At 39.1% G+C, this 14,436-nt stretch overlaps 2 protein-coding genes across 2 annotated transcripts in view; both read left to right on the top strand.

Moving 5' to 3' along the window:
- The window catches only part of LOC150082532 (uncharacterized), a 510,090-nt gene that overhangs the window by 280,196 nt on the left and 215,458 nt on the right, over nucleotides 1-14,436 (top strand). The window lies entirely within an intron of this gene.
- The window catches only part of LOC150082533 (G protein-coupled receptor dmsr-1-like), a 73,294-nt gene continuing 62,583 nt past the window's right edge, over nucleotides 3,726-14,436 (top strand). The window contains exon 1 of the mRNA XM_090378671.1: nucleotides 3,726-3,843. The gene's annotated coding sequence lies outside the window, so the exon portion shown is untranslated. The remainder of the gene's footprint in view (nucleotides 3,844-14,436) is intronic.

The raw sequence follows: 14,436 nt of genomic DNA, 5'->3' as shown, positions 1-14,436 counted from the left end.
ACACAACGTTTTCGAGCACACCGTCCAACAGACGCGCTTGCGGATAGACCTATAGAGTGTGCGACCTGTTAATTGCCCATGTCGACCTACTGTGATCAACACCTCTACGTGCAATGGGTACGAGAGCACCTTTCCTGGACATTGAGTGACTGGAAAGGGGTCCTCTGGTCTCATGAATGAGTTCCAACTCCATCATTCCAATGGTGTGTGTGTGTGTGTTCGGCAGCAGTCAGATGATCAGCTGCCACTAGACTGCACGGTTTGACAAAAACAGACCGGCAGCGTTAGAATCATGATTTGTGGGATGTTTTCATGGATATCGCCCTTATCGTCAGTTCCTATCTCAGCATTGTTTTTGGACCAAGTTTTTCCCTACATGTTGACCTGTATTCACATAGCATTGAACTCTTTCAGCAAGACAACACCCTGTGTCACAAACCCTAATTTTGCAGGAATGGTGCTAGGATTATGGCCAAGCATTTCGTGTGGCTGTCAAATCCTCCACGAAATCAGTTCTATCGAACATTTGTGGGATGAGGTGCAGCGCAGCATTCTCCAGTCTATACCAGTGTTTCGCTCGGTTGCTGAACTCTGGGAAGTCCCTCCGTTTAGCTGTGCATGGTCTTGTGGAATCGATGCCACGCCGGATTCAAGCAGTTATCATGGCGACCTAACATGCTATTAGGTAGGTGTTTACAATATTTTGGCTCATATGTGTACATAGGAGAAGAAACGAAGATGATATCATGACCACATGGAAGGGCGGATACACAAATGACGTCATAGCCATAAGGAAAAGATACACAAATGACATTATAGCCATATGGAGAGACATACGCAGATGACGTCATAGCCATATGGAATCTTTTATCTAGATATACCCGTAAAGCTGATAACTATCAATTGACTTATGATCTTTCGAAGCTATTGCCTTGTTATTAAACGAAAGTTTGTTATATCTAATATTCCGACAGCTCTTTAAACTTATTTAACGACTCTAATTATTATTTTTTTCTAGATAGTTTTACCCTCAATAGCAAAACCTCTCTCAAAACATAAAATGACCGAAACATATTTGCCAACTTCTTGCCTCTACGAAAGCAAAAAATATAAGGGACCTGAGGGAATTCATGATTTTCAGATGTAACACGTTTTTTTAAGATTAAGGAGGCTAGATCTAGACAGTCATGTCATATCGCGAGATAGAGACGTCACCGAAATTTGAACTCCAGAGAATTATTGGGCGATTCTCAGGAATAGGATTTTCTGCCTTCCGTAAGGATCACGCTTGAATCATATTTTAGACAGGTCCCCTACTTCTTTACAGCGACGATTCGATAATAGAGAACGGCAATAACAGTAAAAAAGAAAAGAAAGAGAGAGAGGAAAGAAAACCGAAGTTTATTCACTTCTAAAAATCGATCGGTTAAAAAAAAAACTTTTTAAAAGTATGATAGTAGCAATCTCAGCGGAACGCTATTTGATTTATCTCCAGAGATTTCTCTGAAGATACCTTAAAATTTCAGTTTTAAAACAGCATATGCAATAAATTTACTTCGCATTGGAATTTATAGCACTTTCAACTAAAATTAGGCTAAATGTTGGGTTTTAACCGCAGCGACTTAGACCATACTGCGCCATTGCATATTATTGTCTGTACAAGTGTGTGTGTTCAGGGGCCGATTTACATGTTGTGCGGGCTGAAAAACTGAAATAACTTCCTGGTGAAAACCTTGCTCTCTTCGCATGAGGACTTTTTTGTCCAAAGAGCTGCAACAAATCAAATCTCTGAGATAAACACCTTCAATTCATTGGTCTTGAGCTACATACCGAAAAATCTGTCCAGATGACGTTTATAAAGAGGAGAAGTTAAACCCAATGCACGTCTCTATAATGGACATCAAATCAAACCTGTTAACTCTTGCAAGGACCTTAGGTTCGACTGTGATTCGAACTTGCTTTTTCAGGAGTACTCAAGGAAGCAAGAAACAAAGGCCCTTTGATCAGCTCGACAGGAGCTGGTGGGTTTCGACACTAAAAAGCTAGTAACTAGATTTGTCCAAAATTGTGTGGTACCTGTACCTCTCTACGCATCCGAAATCAGGGCTGCCGCCCCTCCAACCTACCTGCAGCAGTTTTTGAGGCTTGAGTATTGACTTCTACGATCCCTTAATAGCACTTCAGGACATCCTCCTTGCTATCTCTAGGGCTATACTATTCGCTGCATGGGATGACCCCTCAGAAACAAATCATCGCCACTCGCAATATAATTACTCTCTCTAAGCTTATTTTGGGTAGACTAGATGCTCCCAGAATTGATAGCCTTATCATCCTGCCTAAAAATAACGGAAGAATATCTAATCAGCAAACATCTTTGATCCGACCTGCCCTCACCCAAATCAGCTCTCCCAGTCATATGTTCCCAGCAAAACAAGATTGGATTCCTAAACGACCTAAATATCAACCCTGGACCTATTCTCCTATTCCAGACAGCCTACAGTAACCTTTCACCCCCGCACTCTTCTTGGTTGGGTGTAGAATGTATTTTCAGGATTTATGCTGAACGTTTTATGTCTTACCCTACTATAATTAATTTACTGACTGGATCTCTTTATCTGTAATGTTATCAAATATATATATTGTTTTAACCTGTTATAGTTGTGTTTATCCTCCTAGCATTTGGATGCTGTCTAGGGATGGCTGTAACCTTTTCATTTACCTGAATAAATAAATAAACTAAATACATTCCTCATTTCTTTAGAAATTCCTCCAAAGCTACGAAAAATTACATATACCTGCATATCTGCTGTATATTATTTCTGAATGAGTTTCATTGAAATTTTATGACATGATATTTCTTGTACATAAAAAATAATTTTAAATTGCTCTCTGAACACATATTTTTACTTTTGTAGTATTTTTAAAAGTTTATTAAGTATTGATTTTTATTTTAAAATCGCTATTTAAGTTGAATAAAACGAAATTACTACTTCTGGATATTATAAAAGTGCAGCAGAAATTATTTGACCATAATTTGAAATAAAATTCTAGCCATGACTGCTAAATACGGTGCTGTTTCTTGTATTCTTTCTATCTTGCGAACTTCTCTGACCGTGTGGTCTCTCCGGAGTATAAACAGAAAATATATTTATTTATTTTTATTTAATTTTTAATTTTATTCATTAGAATGAACTCTCGATACACAAACATGATACTGTCTTCAGAAATAGCAGCTATTCCTGAAAAGATCGTAGGGATGTTTAAAACCGAAAAATTTCGCGTTCCTCACTTTTTTTTAATTTTTTTTAAACTTTTTAGCATTTAAATGTTTTATAAACTGTTTTGCCCATGAAGCTTGGCATTAATAATCAATAATTTTAGCTCTCTAAAGCTTGTAGAATGGAAAAAAACGTCCATTGATCAATGACCCATTACCAAGCTACCCTTATGAATGTAGTGATGAATACCACCGTAGCCTGACCGTTGCACGTGGCCTAATTTGTTCGTCGACCGAGAGACGGAAAACATTAAATAGATCGATTCCGAACCCGTATGGTACCTTTAGCACGTTTAGACTTCGTTTGTGTAAGCGGTACAATCACCAATGTCGTGTCTGGGTAGTAAATAAACAGGTGTCTTAACTCGCTATCCACAACGTACTGCATCTCAGGGAGGTGGCGCTGTCGAACAGCGTGGACTAATACAGCTGGCACTCTTGCCTTGACGGCACTTAGACCGTCACGTTGTCGTAAGCTGAGGAGCATGACTTTGGGCTTTCCCGAAGGTGGAGCGTCTGTTGGCTTTTGTAACGAATGGAAAACAGGACATCGAACGCTCAGTTAGGTATTAAAATTTTTCTGTTCCTACTGCAAAAAGTAATCGTAACTTTTATTTCTTTGTTCTTATAATCTTTGTAGTGATACACTTGCAACTTATTCTTTTTACTGCAATGGTATGCTCGGTTGTGTTTGCTTTGTATTCAGTTCTGCATTCGCTGTGCTTTTTGCATGTTTTTGTCCGTGTATGTCTTACTTTTGAGTGCGTTGGATGCTAGTTTGTCTTTAAATAGTAGAAGAAAAAACTAAACTATGAACAAAAAAACATGAAGTAATAATAGTAAAATAAAATGTATCAATTTAATTAGTATGCATTAATTGTTTATTTGAATTTTAAGATATTTTTGGGTGTTTGCGTGTTGCTACCTTGAACCACAAGTAGTGTTACCATTTCAAATAAGGATTTCGGTTAGCTTACCATTGGCTTCCATTAATTTTCAAACATTTCTTAGCCATCTGTTCTCACCTAGTGTTGCTAATCTATTGACATATCGCCTCTTTGTAACGGTGCTTCTCTATGAATTGGTGTACGGGCCATTATCTTTCTTCACACGTCACTACCTGCGTAATCAGTTCATTTGTATTGGGGATATTCCGGTTAACAAATAAGGCATAACATTGGGGACTCTCTTCTGTGTTCATATGAATTCTAAGCGATGTCTAAACATATGCGATAGACAGCGGAGGGACTTTTGTACCATTTGAGTTATGGCTTTGTATTGTTTCAAAATAGTAAATACCATTGAGGAACATTTCAACATCCATACCAATTCGGATTAGCATTCGTAAACAAAGAATAGTTCTGGAAAAAGCATTTGAGTACATTTCAGATTATTTAATAGTTGCCGGTTACATAAAAATAAATTGGATAATTATTTTTAGGATTGGGGAAAGTAGTAAGAGTCAAGCGTGGATTAAGTTGAACATCCTTCCACTACTATTAGATAGGGGGAGATTGGGGGAAACCCTGGTGTCGTCAGACAATTAACACTTTACTGTTAGATAAGAAGTAAAGAGAGTCAAAGCGGTTTGACATCATATATAGATCATTATAATTTCTTTCCCCATCCCGACTGAGAATGCTCATCGCTCCTTGGAAAAGAGGCACAGAGTTCCAAAAGTTAAACTGTTTTTATGGATTTTCGTTGGCTTTTCAACTTATAGCAATTTTTATTCAACATACAAAAGATCAACCACGTACTACATATATAGTACCTTGATACGTACAGAAAATAGGAGTAGTTGTTTTGACAGACTGTTATTAAAAATTCAGAGATGATCATACACTGAGGAGATTAACTGCTTGGGTGGGGGCCATTATTTTGAGGAAAGGGAGGAGGATTTCATATCTGGAAGAAATTTTCATTAAGGCAAGAGTTTCCTTTTTTTGTAATAGGATACAGGTACCACTTTACATCAGTGGTACGCGTTCCATACTTTGAGAATCGTGTTATTTAATTCGATTGCGGAGAGCATCTGGTTAGGAAGAAGCCTTTCCGTGAGAAGCGGCGTGCATACATAGCCTGGGGTTGAAGTTACCGAAGTAGTCTTTGTTGATCCTCTAGAAGTAGGGCTAGAGGATCAACTGTCAGCGGTTAGTACAGTGACTTCCTACTACTGATGCACTTCTAAACATACCCTATGGAAAAGACATCGGCGTGATGCCTGGCTGAATTAGAGGGGATTTTTAGGCGCGTTAGCATATTATGCGTAATGCGCCTATTCTCTTCATGTCCGTCCGCATGTAACAACTTGACTCCTAATGGTCTGATTTTCATGAAATTTTTATATTTGGGCTTTTAAAAAGAGAGGTTGTCGAAATAATTTTTAATTTCATTAAAATTGGAGCAACAGAAATCCTAATTTTATTAAAATCAGACCAATAGAAATCCAGCAATTATTTCTTTACTTTTTTCCCTATACATATCACATAGGCTATCATTATACCGTATATTGTAGCTGAAGCACTGGATATTACGTTTGTTGCCATGTACTGATTGCAGGAATGAATGAGCAATGGGGCGGATGCGCAAAAGCTGAATGTTCTCGATTTGCGCATAAAGGCCTTCCCTTTTTTTTTTTTTTTTGTTATAAATCATGAACTGTTACTATGACACGCCTGCAAAGTAACGTACTGTGTACATTAACTAACTTGTTGGTTTTTCTCACTATGGCAGAGTTGATCGCTCTCAGGCGAGGGAAGCATATTATGAATTAATAATATTTTACGGCAGAAAGCCTCAAACTTGTAAAATTTAAACTATGTTATTGGTCAGTGCATTTGCATCATTACTACAAAGTTTAATTTTTTATACCAATCGAAATTTGTACATTGGTATCATTATTGCCACATCTCATATTGTGAAATCCTTCACAACGAGTTGTCTCACTTATATTTCGAATAAGTAACGCTTCCCCATTAGAGAAGACTATTGTTACTTAGTTTCATTTGAGTACCACCACTCAGCACTGTTTCTAAGCTGTTTGGCTTCTTATCAGCGAGCGGGTAGATATCCAAATAAGTAAGTACGTACCCCTCAAATAAGTAACGCTAAATAAGCAAAGGGTACAAACTTCGGTTTGTTTAAAAAATTCAACTATGTAATAATGATGGAAATGCACTAACCAATCTCTAAAATATTATTAGCCTAAGAAATACACCTTTTGGCATCACACATTATGTACATAAATCACAACTGGGTTTTTGTTCCTTATACCTCTGGATACCTATCCACTCACCGATGAGAAGCCAAATAGCGAAACGGTGCTGTCTGAGTGGTGGTGCTCAACTGAAAATAAGTAACAGTAATCTTCTATAATGGGAAAGCTTTACTTATTTGAAGTATAACGAAGGGGAACTCGTTGTGAAGGATTTCACAATATGAGATGGTACAATAATGATGGCAACGTACAAACTTCGTCTTGTGTAAAAAAATTCAACTATATAGAATGATTTTACAAACGCACTAACCAATGTCATACGCTAAATAATGACAGTATATATATATTCTAATGCCTCGTGTTCAACTGTTGGTGCTTATTTTAGTACGAAATGAACGGCCCACCCCCACTCTTTCGGGGATGGTGCTTCTCCTATGAACGTCCTTTCAATGGCAGTAAGCCTATCTATTCTGTTTAATCTTAACGAAAAACAGTTCCTGCGCGTCCAATTAAGACTCACAGTAACTGTTTCGATAATTTATCGATAGGAGATTACGGTCAGCAAGGAGGACCCTTGATGTCCAGTTGGTGATTTATCGAATAATTGCTTCTGGAGATAAAGGCTATTATACCACTGCGTAAGTGGCAAATTAGCTTCCATATTGAGACTGTACTTGGAATACTGTTTTCAGAAATAGCGGCCACACCTGAAAAGCAATATAGAGCTTCACGGAATGGTCCGAAGGAAAGGTTAAATGCCTGATGACATTACTTTTGGGAAGCGGGAATAATTAGCATGAATTGACTTTATGCGTACTAATTGCAATATTTAGAGATGAGCGAGCGAAAGACAAGAAAATCCTTTCACGTTTTTTCCCTTTTCATCTGCCACTAATTTCTTTCTTTGTTTTTCTTTCTGAAGACGGGATTAATTTAGATTTCCTTTTTTTTTTGGTTCCCCAACTTATTACATGATTTGTGAGTTTAATATATCCAAATTTATCTCTTTATTTGGAAGAAGAAAGAAGGCAAAAACATAAAGCTGCTCGCTTCTTAAGGAAGTGTTTTTATAAACATTTACTTCACCCTTTTAAAAGCCTTCGTCGGAATGCGCGCTATGTCGGGAATGAGAAATTTCCTCCGTAAATTTTAATAGCACTGTTTATTGGCCAAGTTATTAAGAAATTCGAAACTTGATTGTTAATTAGTCTTCTCCTGGATGACAAAAAAAAAAAAAAAAAATTCTTTCATTAATACGTGTTTTGGAATTGTGATTAGTTCAGTGAGTAAGAAAAAAAGTACGTTAAAATGTTCAAACTCAGTTTTGGGTCTTATTCAAGTTTCCATTAGCGATTTAATTGCATGTGGTTGACATCGAGGCATTCGTTCTTTCAGATTAGTGAAAGCCGAGTTACCACGGTTACAGAAGCAAGCTGATGCATTGCGAGTGGTCAGTGTAGAAGTACGGACAGTTGGAACACGCCAAATAATACATGCGCCATTATTCAAGAGCAGTACCATGTCTTGAAATTAGAAATGCGACAATAGTTAACTAAACGACTTTCTTTTTTTTTTTTTTTTAATGGTATGGAGAACTTTCCCTTACCTTTCATATCATAGGGCCATAGCTTGATAATCTCACCGTATAACATTCGTGTCTTATTGGTTTCTACTGATCATGGCCCTTACAACTGTTGCTAATTAAGATATTGTCATTTAGGTGCACCCGTGTCCTGTCTGTGTGTATGACCATGAATACAAGATGGCGAAATGTGTGAGAATATGTAGTCCATTGTGCTGAAAATTTATCTTTGTTGCCATGTACTGGTTGGAGGAATGAATGGGCAATGGGGCGGATGCGCAAAAGCTGAATGTTCTTTTTGCTTGACATAGCGACAAGCAAAAGTCCTTCCCTTTTGCTTGTTTTTTCATAAATATGTGTCTAAAAAAATGTGTACTTGTAGTATGTCAGATGTGTAAGTGTACCGAGTACATGTAGTGCGTTGTTCTGACAGGCCTCACCAAATTTGAGTGTTGGGAAAATGGAGGGGGGGGGGAGTGAAGATAAGGAAAGTGGATGATAGGAAGACTTTCCACCTGGAAACTGAAAAATTAAAGGGATAGAGGAAACCCCCCCCCCCGTGGATGGAACCTATTCTCCACAAGGTTCGGGCTGTTAAGAACAGAAAAAAGGTTCGCATGGGGAAAGGATACTGGTATTGTTGTTGTTTGGTTTTTAGGAGCATTAGCAACTAAGGCCATATTGCTCCGGGAATATGCGGTGGTCATTCCCTGACCTTTCCGCATCCTCCGTATTTGGTGGTGACGGGCTCGGATCCCGGTCTAATCAAGAAGCGTGTGCTACGCACTGCTGCTCCTTCCCACCTGGCTACGGAGGCGCCGATACTGGTATTAAGAGAGAGTCGAGTCATAGGGTTAGAATGCCCTATGTGGGACATGGAGATCGCACTGTGGGCGCACAGTACTTTTCTGTTACAAATCCTACACTGACCAGGCCAGCTGAAGCCATTGTCAGCAGATCCCACGCGATGCCTATGAACAAGGAGTCATGACGACGACAGCAAGTCGGGGGGGGGAAGACGTCCTGATATATGTTCCACCACTGCAGTCTAATTGGTGAGGCCTATGTGTTTAAAAAAATGTGTACTTGTAGTATGTCAGATGTGTAAGTGTACCGAGTGCATGTAGTGCGTTGTTCTGACAGGCCTCACCAAGACTGCAGTGGTGGAACATATATCAGGACCTCCCCCCCCGACTTGCTGTCGTCGTCATGCCCCCTTGTTCATAGGCATCGCGTGGGATCTGCTGACACTGGCTTCATCTGGCCTGGCCAGTGTGGGATTTGTAACAGAGAAGTACTGTGCGCCCACAGTGCGATCTCCATGTCCCACAGTGCATTCTAACCCTATGACTTGACTCTCTCTTAATACCAGTATCCTTTCTCCACGCGAACCTTTTTTCTGTTCTTAACAGCCCGAACCTTGTGGAGAATAGTTTCCATCCACAGGGGGGGGGGGGTTCCTCTATCCCTTTAATTTTCAGTTTCCAGGTGGAAAGTCTTCCCATCATCCACTTTCCTTATCTTCACTCCCCATTTCCCCAACACTCAACTATCATCCTCCGCGCTCCCTTTCCAATAAAAACTTGCAGAGTCTCTCTGCACCCTCACCAGTCTTTACCTCTACCTTACACCCGGTCTATCTGCTCGTGGTGATGGACAGGCAACGGGGGTTCCACTAGGGGCCCGCTGCTAAATGGCCGGAGGAACGACATAACAACACTACTTAGACTACACCAACATTCACAATATTTCTGGCCTTTACAGAGTTTGCATTGCGACAGAATATACTACACGGAGTTGGGAGGGGAACTCTGGTGCTTCTTGACAAGAAACACTATACACTATCACTAGTAGATAACGCAAATGAAACTTTAAATAACTTCTAAGTTATTTTTTAAAACAATTTTAGGTAACTTAACCTTGTTTAATAAAGCTGACCTTGGCATAGAAAACAAATTATCATATTTTAGGTAACCTAACCTTAAGATTAAGGCTTAAGATTAAGGAATAGGTAACTTTCATATGATATTGTAGCGACATTGCGTTTCCGAAATGCTTAATAATAAGTTACTGATAATGCTGTTTAGCTATCGTAACTTTTAAATAAGGCTAGGTTACCTAAAGTTCGATAATTATTAGTTAATTTTTAATGAAAAAAGGAAGCCTAATGTTGTTGAATAACATTAGATTCCTAAAATGGGTTTAAAAATTAAAATCTTGGAAATTTGTCTTTTAAAGCTAGATTTTTCAGTCGCTATCAATCATGATTAGTATAAACCATCCAGAATCGAATATTACAAGTCTTTTAATTAAATTACCGGTATATGGCTATCGGGAAGTATAAACAGAAAATTTAATTATTCATTAATATCTTTCCATATTTAGTTTTTTTCGGTCTAACACTATTCGTTTCCATTTCTCTTTCTTTTTTTTTTTAACAAATATTTCCATCCATATTTTTTTTTCATGTTTTTGCTCTTTATTTTTCAGTTGTAATTCAGTGATTCCTTGGTTCTTTGTATTACAGTAGTCACTCCTTGGCTGAGTGCATATGTCGCCCATCTCTATGCAATCTGTTGATGACGTGGAAGTTATTGAGGCGTTCAGGCCAGGATAAATTGCGTATTTCCCACTGATTTCAATTATCCAGTGGAAAGAAAAGAAAAAAAAATTACCTTAAAACAGATTACATACGGTACCTACCTAAATTATCTTGACCTTAAACTAGAATTATTGTGGATGGCCAAGCTAATGATAATCGCTGCTGTTCATTTTGTTTCCTAAGTACTGTATTGCAATTTCATTATTTTTCTGTATCATTTCAGTTTGTTTACAATTTGCAGCTTGTGGTTTCTTTAGTACTTTAAGGATTTAGAATTTATCGGAACTTGTTGATTAGCTTTAGTTACCAAGGCGCTGTTGCTATAGTTACCAAGATAATTATAGCAAAAGCGCCTGATTTAATCGGATATGAGTAAGAAAATTTTAGACAGGTTGTAGCACGCAGTTTTATTATGAAAAGAGTGGAATATGACGAGCACTATAAAATTTATTAGTGCTGTGCGTAATATGAGTTTTATCCTGGGAAATAACGCCTGTCTTCAGTTTGGAGATTGTGTAGGTAGGTTGCTGCTTTTCTGAATTCCTGCGCATATTTCTGATTTAAAATTTTTAGCTATGAATTGAAATAATAGTTTCCTTTATATTAAGGTAATCTCGATATTACTGGGTTACCTTCTCCAGTGGTGTACAGTAATGTCGGAGTTCAACACTTTTCTTACAACAACAAAAAAAAAAAAAAAAAAAAAAGAAAGAAACAAACATACAAAATCGTCTCCTTGTTTCGAAAGTTGATTATTCTTCGTGCTCTAGTCTACAAAGTACATTACAGGCAATCTGTCATACAGAGCCAATATTGATGGATGGAACTCGTTGTTAACATTGAAAAAAATATGAGGTTACTATTTCATATGTCGTCCACAAGCTCCTTTAATATTAAACTTGTCGATGACAAATGTTTCCCCCTTGTACGTTTCTCTATATTTATTTCTTTGTGGGTGATAGCTTGTTTTTACGGGTGCTGCCGTATTGGTGCGGAAGTGTTGTATCCCTTATCTGTCTGTCTGTATCCAAGCACGTGGCTATATGACCTTGGCTCAAAACATTGAGATTTAGTACACTGCTTGTCAAAATTAACAGAACAAAATGTTTTTCACGAATATTATGGATATCTACGGTGAACAATCTCGCCGAAGGCGAATACTGTATTTGATATATTAGGCATCCTGGCATGCAAATTCGAAGTATCCAATAGAAATATATTTATACTTTACAGAGCCGCACAATATGCAAATTATTCATGTCTATAAAAACACGGATTGCGACCACATCACTCCATTCTCGTTTTTTGGCTTGCACAGTAGGATAGCCACATCTCAAGTACTCAGGATGGCAAGTCACCTTCGTTTAGATGATTCTTTGAGATGACGAGGCGTTGGACGACTTGAAGCCGGGCAGTCGGAGGTGGCAGGCTTAATGTGCCATGCAGTGTCGTCTCGGCACTATGGAAGCAGTTTCAGAAGACAGGAACCATTACAAGAAGAGCTGGCCAGGATCTCTACGTCAACCATAACAGACCGCTATCTGGTTCTAATAGCAAAACAGAACCCTACGATCTGCTGTCATCAACTGTCTCTTGAAGTTGCTACGGTCACGAGTGAAAACATTTCCAACCGGTCTGCGTTAAGAAGACTCAATTCAAGTGAACTCTACGGAAGACAGCCAATCCTGAGTCATGAATGAGCTAAGATCCGCGTTGGTGAATGAATGGGAATTTTTTGCCACATAATCTTGTAGACACCCTTATATCGACATTGGTTCACCGCTGTTAGGCCTGTGTAGCCCTTGGAGAGGATCATACGCCGTACTGTTGTCAATGTGACCATATTTTCGAGCATGTTGTATCTACTTCTATAATGTGACTTTTTTGGTAATTCCCATAAATGTCCCGTATCTTATACCTGTCCGAAGTTTCGCGTTGTCTCTTCTCATTTCATAGTTATTCTGTGGTACAACACCATACCAAATTTTATCCCGCTTTATTGCAAGCTGCACGAGTTACACCACGTTGTCTGGACATAATCAGTAATATAGATAAAGATAATGTAGTTTGCCCCCCTAAGCTAATTGTGGACTCATCCACGTTAACGGAGCTAGAGGAAGTAGACGTGTCTGATCCTTCCAGTTCATTTGTATCAGATAAGAATCGGAGAGAAGTGACACAGAGATGGGAATCGATATTGAGCTCCCCACTTGATGATGATCCCGTTTCTGGACAGGTCCAGGAGGTCTCTGGAATATGTTCTGCGGTTGCAAGGACTAAAAAAGCCCTCACAGATTTTTTGTTTTCAGAATCAAGCGGGGTTACTGCTGTTGCTGCTAGTCGCATCTTGGGCTTTTGGGCAGATGTGGAAGCAGTGAATACGACTCCACTAGTGGACAATGAGCGCTTAAAGGTACGCTCAGCCGAGCATGAGACTCGTGCGGAACTTTTTAGTAATTTGTTGACGACGCAGACTGAGTCAGGAAGTTTGAATCCTAGATATAAAACACTTGCAAAGGTTGTTGGAAGTGGTTTGATTGGAGAGGATGAACCAGTTTTATCGAAGTCAGTTGGGAATCGTGAGAGTGCTCGCGGTTCTGTTCGCGGGGCTCCTGAATTCCAGTCTGACACTAATAACATAGTTATTTTTCGTCCATCAGAAGGATCTGAGATTGACTCTAGTCTGAGCGGGGGAACATGTTCCCAAACTGTAGCAAGGGACCAACCAGAGAGTATGCTATCTACAAAGGACACTGGAGAAGAGAAGTCAACAGAAGTTCCCTTGGATCCTACATTGCCTGAAGGCACAGTGTATGAAAAATCTCTAGCCTTGAAGACGGCATTAGAGAATGTTTTCAAAGAACCATCAAACAGAATTACAACAGGTATTAGATCGCAGATTGTAAACATTTTCAGTAAGATGGAAGCCATGCTGATAGAGACCTTCCTAGAAAATGAAAAGGCAAACGTGAAGATACAAATCTACGAACAATGTGGGGCAAATCAAATGCAACAGCGTGCCCCCACATATGTCCAGGCGCTGAGGAATGGCTGAAATCAGTTACAACCAAACGAAGAAGGGCAACAAGAAAAAAGGCAACCACTCTTGAAAACACCAATCTTGGTGGTTCTCAGACCGACAACCCTGGAAAACACTGAAAATGTCCAATCCAGCGAAGAACTGAAGGTTAAATTTATGAAAGAGATGAAAGATGACTTGAGGACTACTAGAATTAAAACAATAAGAAAAACAAGAAGCACAGGATTAATAATAGAAACAGAAAATAAGGAAGATATACAGGCAATAATGGAAAACCCAAAACTTGTCAAGTTAGGGCTAACAGCGGAGCCGCCAAAAAAGCGTGGGCCTTCAATTATAATATTTAATGTAGACCAAGACGTAACGCCTGAACAACTAGCAACTGAAATTGTCACCAGAAATCTAAGGAATTTAGCCCAGGACGCACAAAAAAAATGCATGGTAACACCAAGGTATTCAACCGGTACCAGATCGGGAACCAATAGGAACTGGGTAGTTGAACTAGACCCATCTGCATGGCAACAGCTGAAAAAATGCAACAGAATATATATAGAATGGGGATCCCACCGGTTCCGGGAGCATGCAGCGGTGCCGAAATGCTTTCGGTGCTGCAAGTTCGGACACACAACCCACACCTGTACTCAGACAACGCCTACTTGCGGCCATTGCTCTGGCAAGGGCCATGAATACAAAACGTGCCCCAACAGGGAACAGG

This window comes from Mastigoproctus giganteus, chromosome 7, assembly GCF_048544385.1.
Source record: "Mastigoproctus giganteus isolate SK-2022 chromosome 7, ASM4854438v1, whole genome shotgun sequence".
NCBI lineage: Eukaryota > Metazoa > Arthropoda > Arachnida > Uropygi > Thelyphonidae > Mastigoproctus > Mastigoproctus giganteus.
Note: the sequence above shows the minus strand (reverse complement) of the source record. Positions and strands in the feature narration are given on the sequence as shown.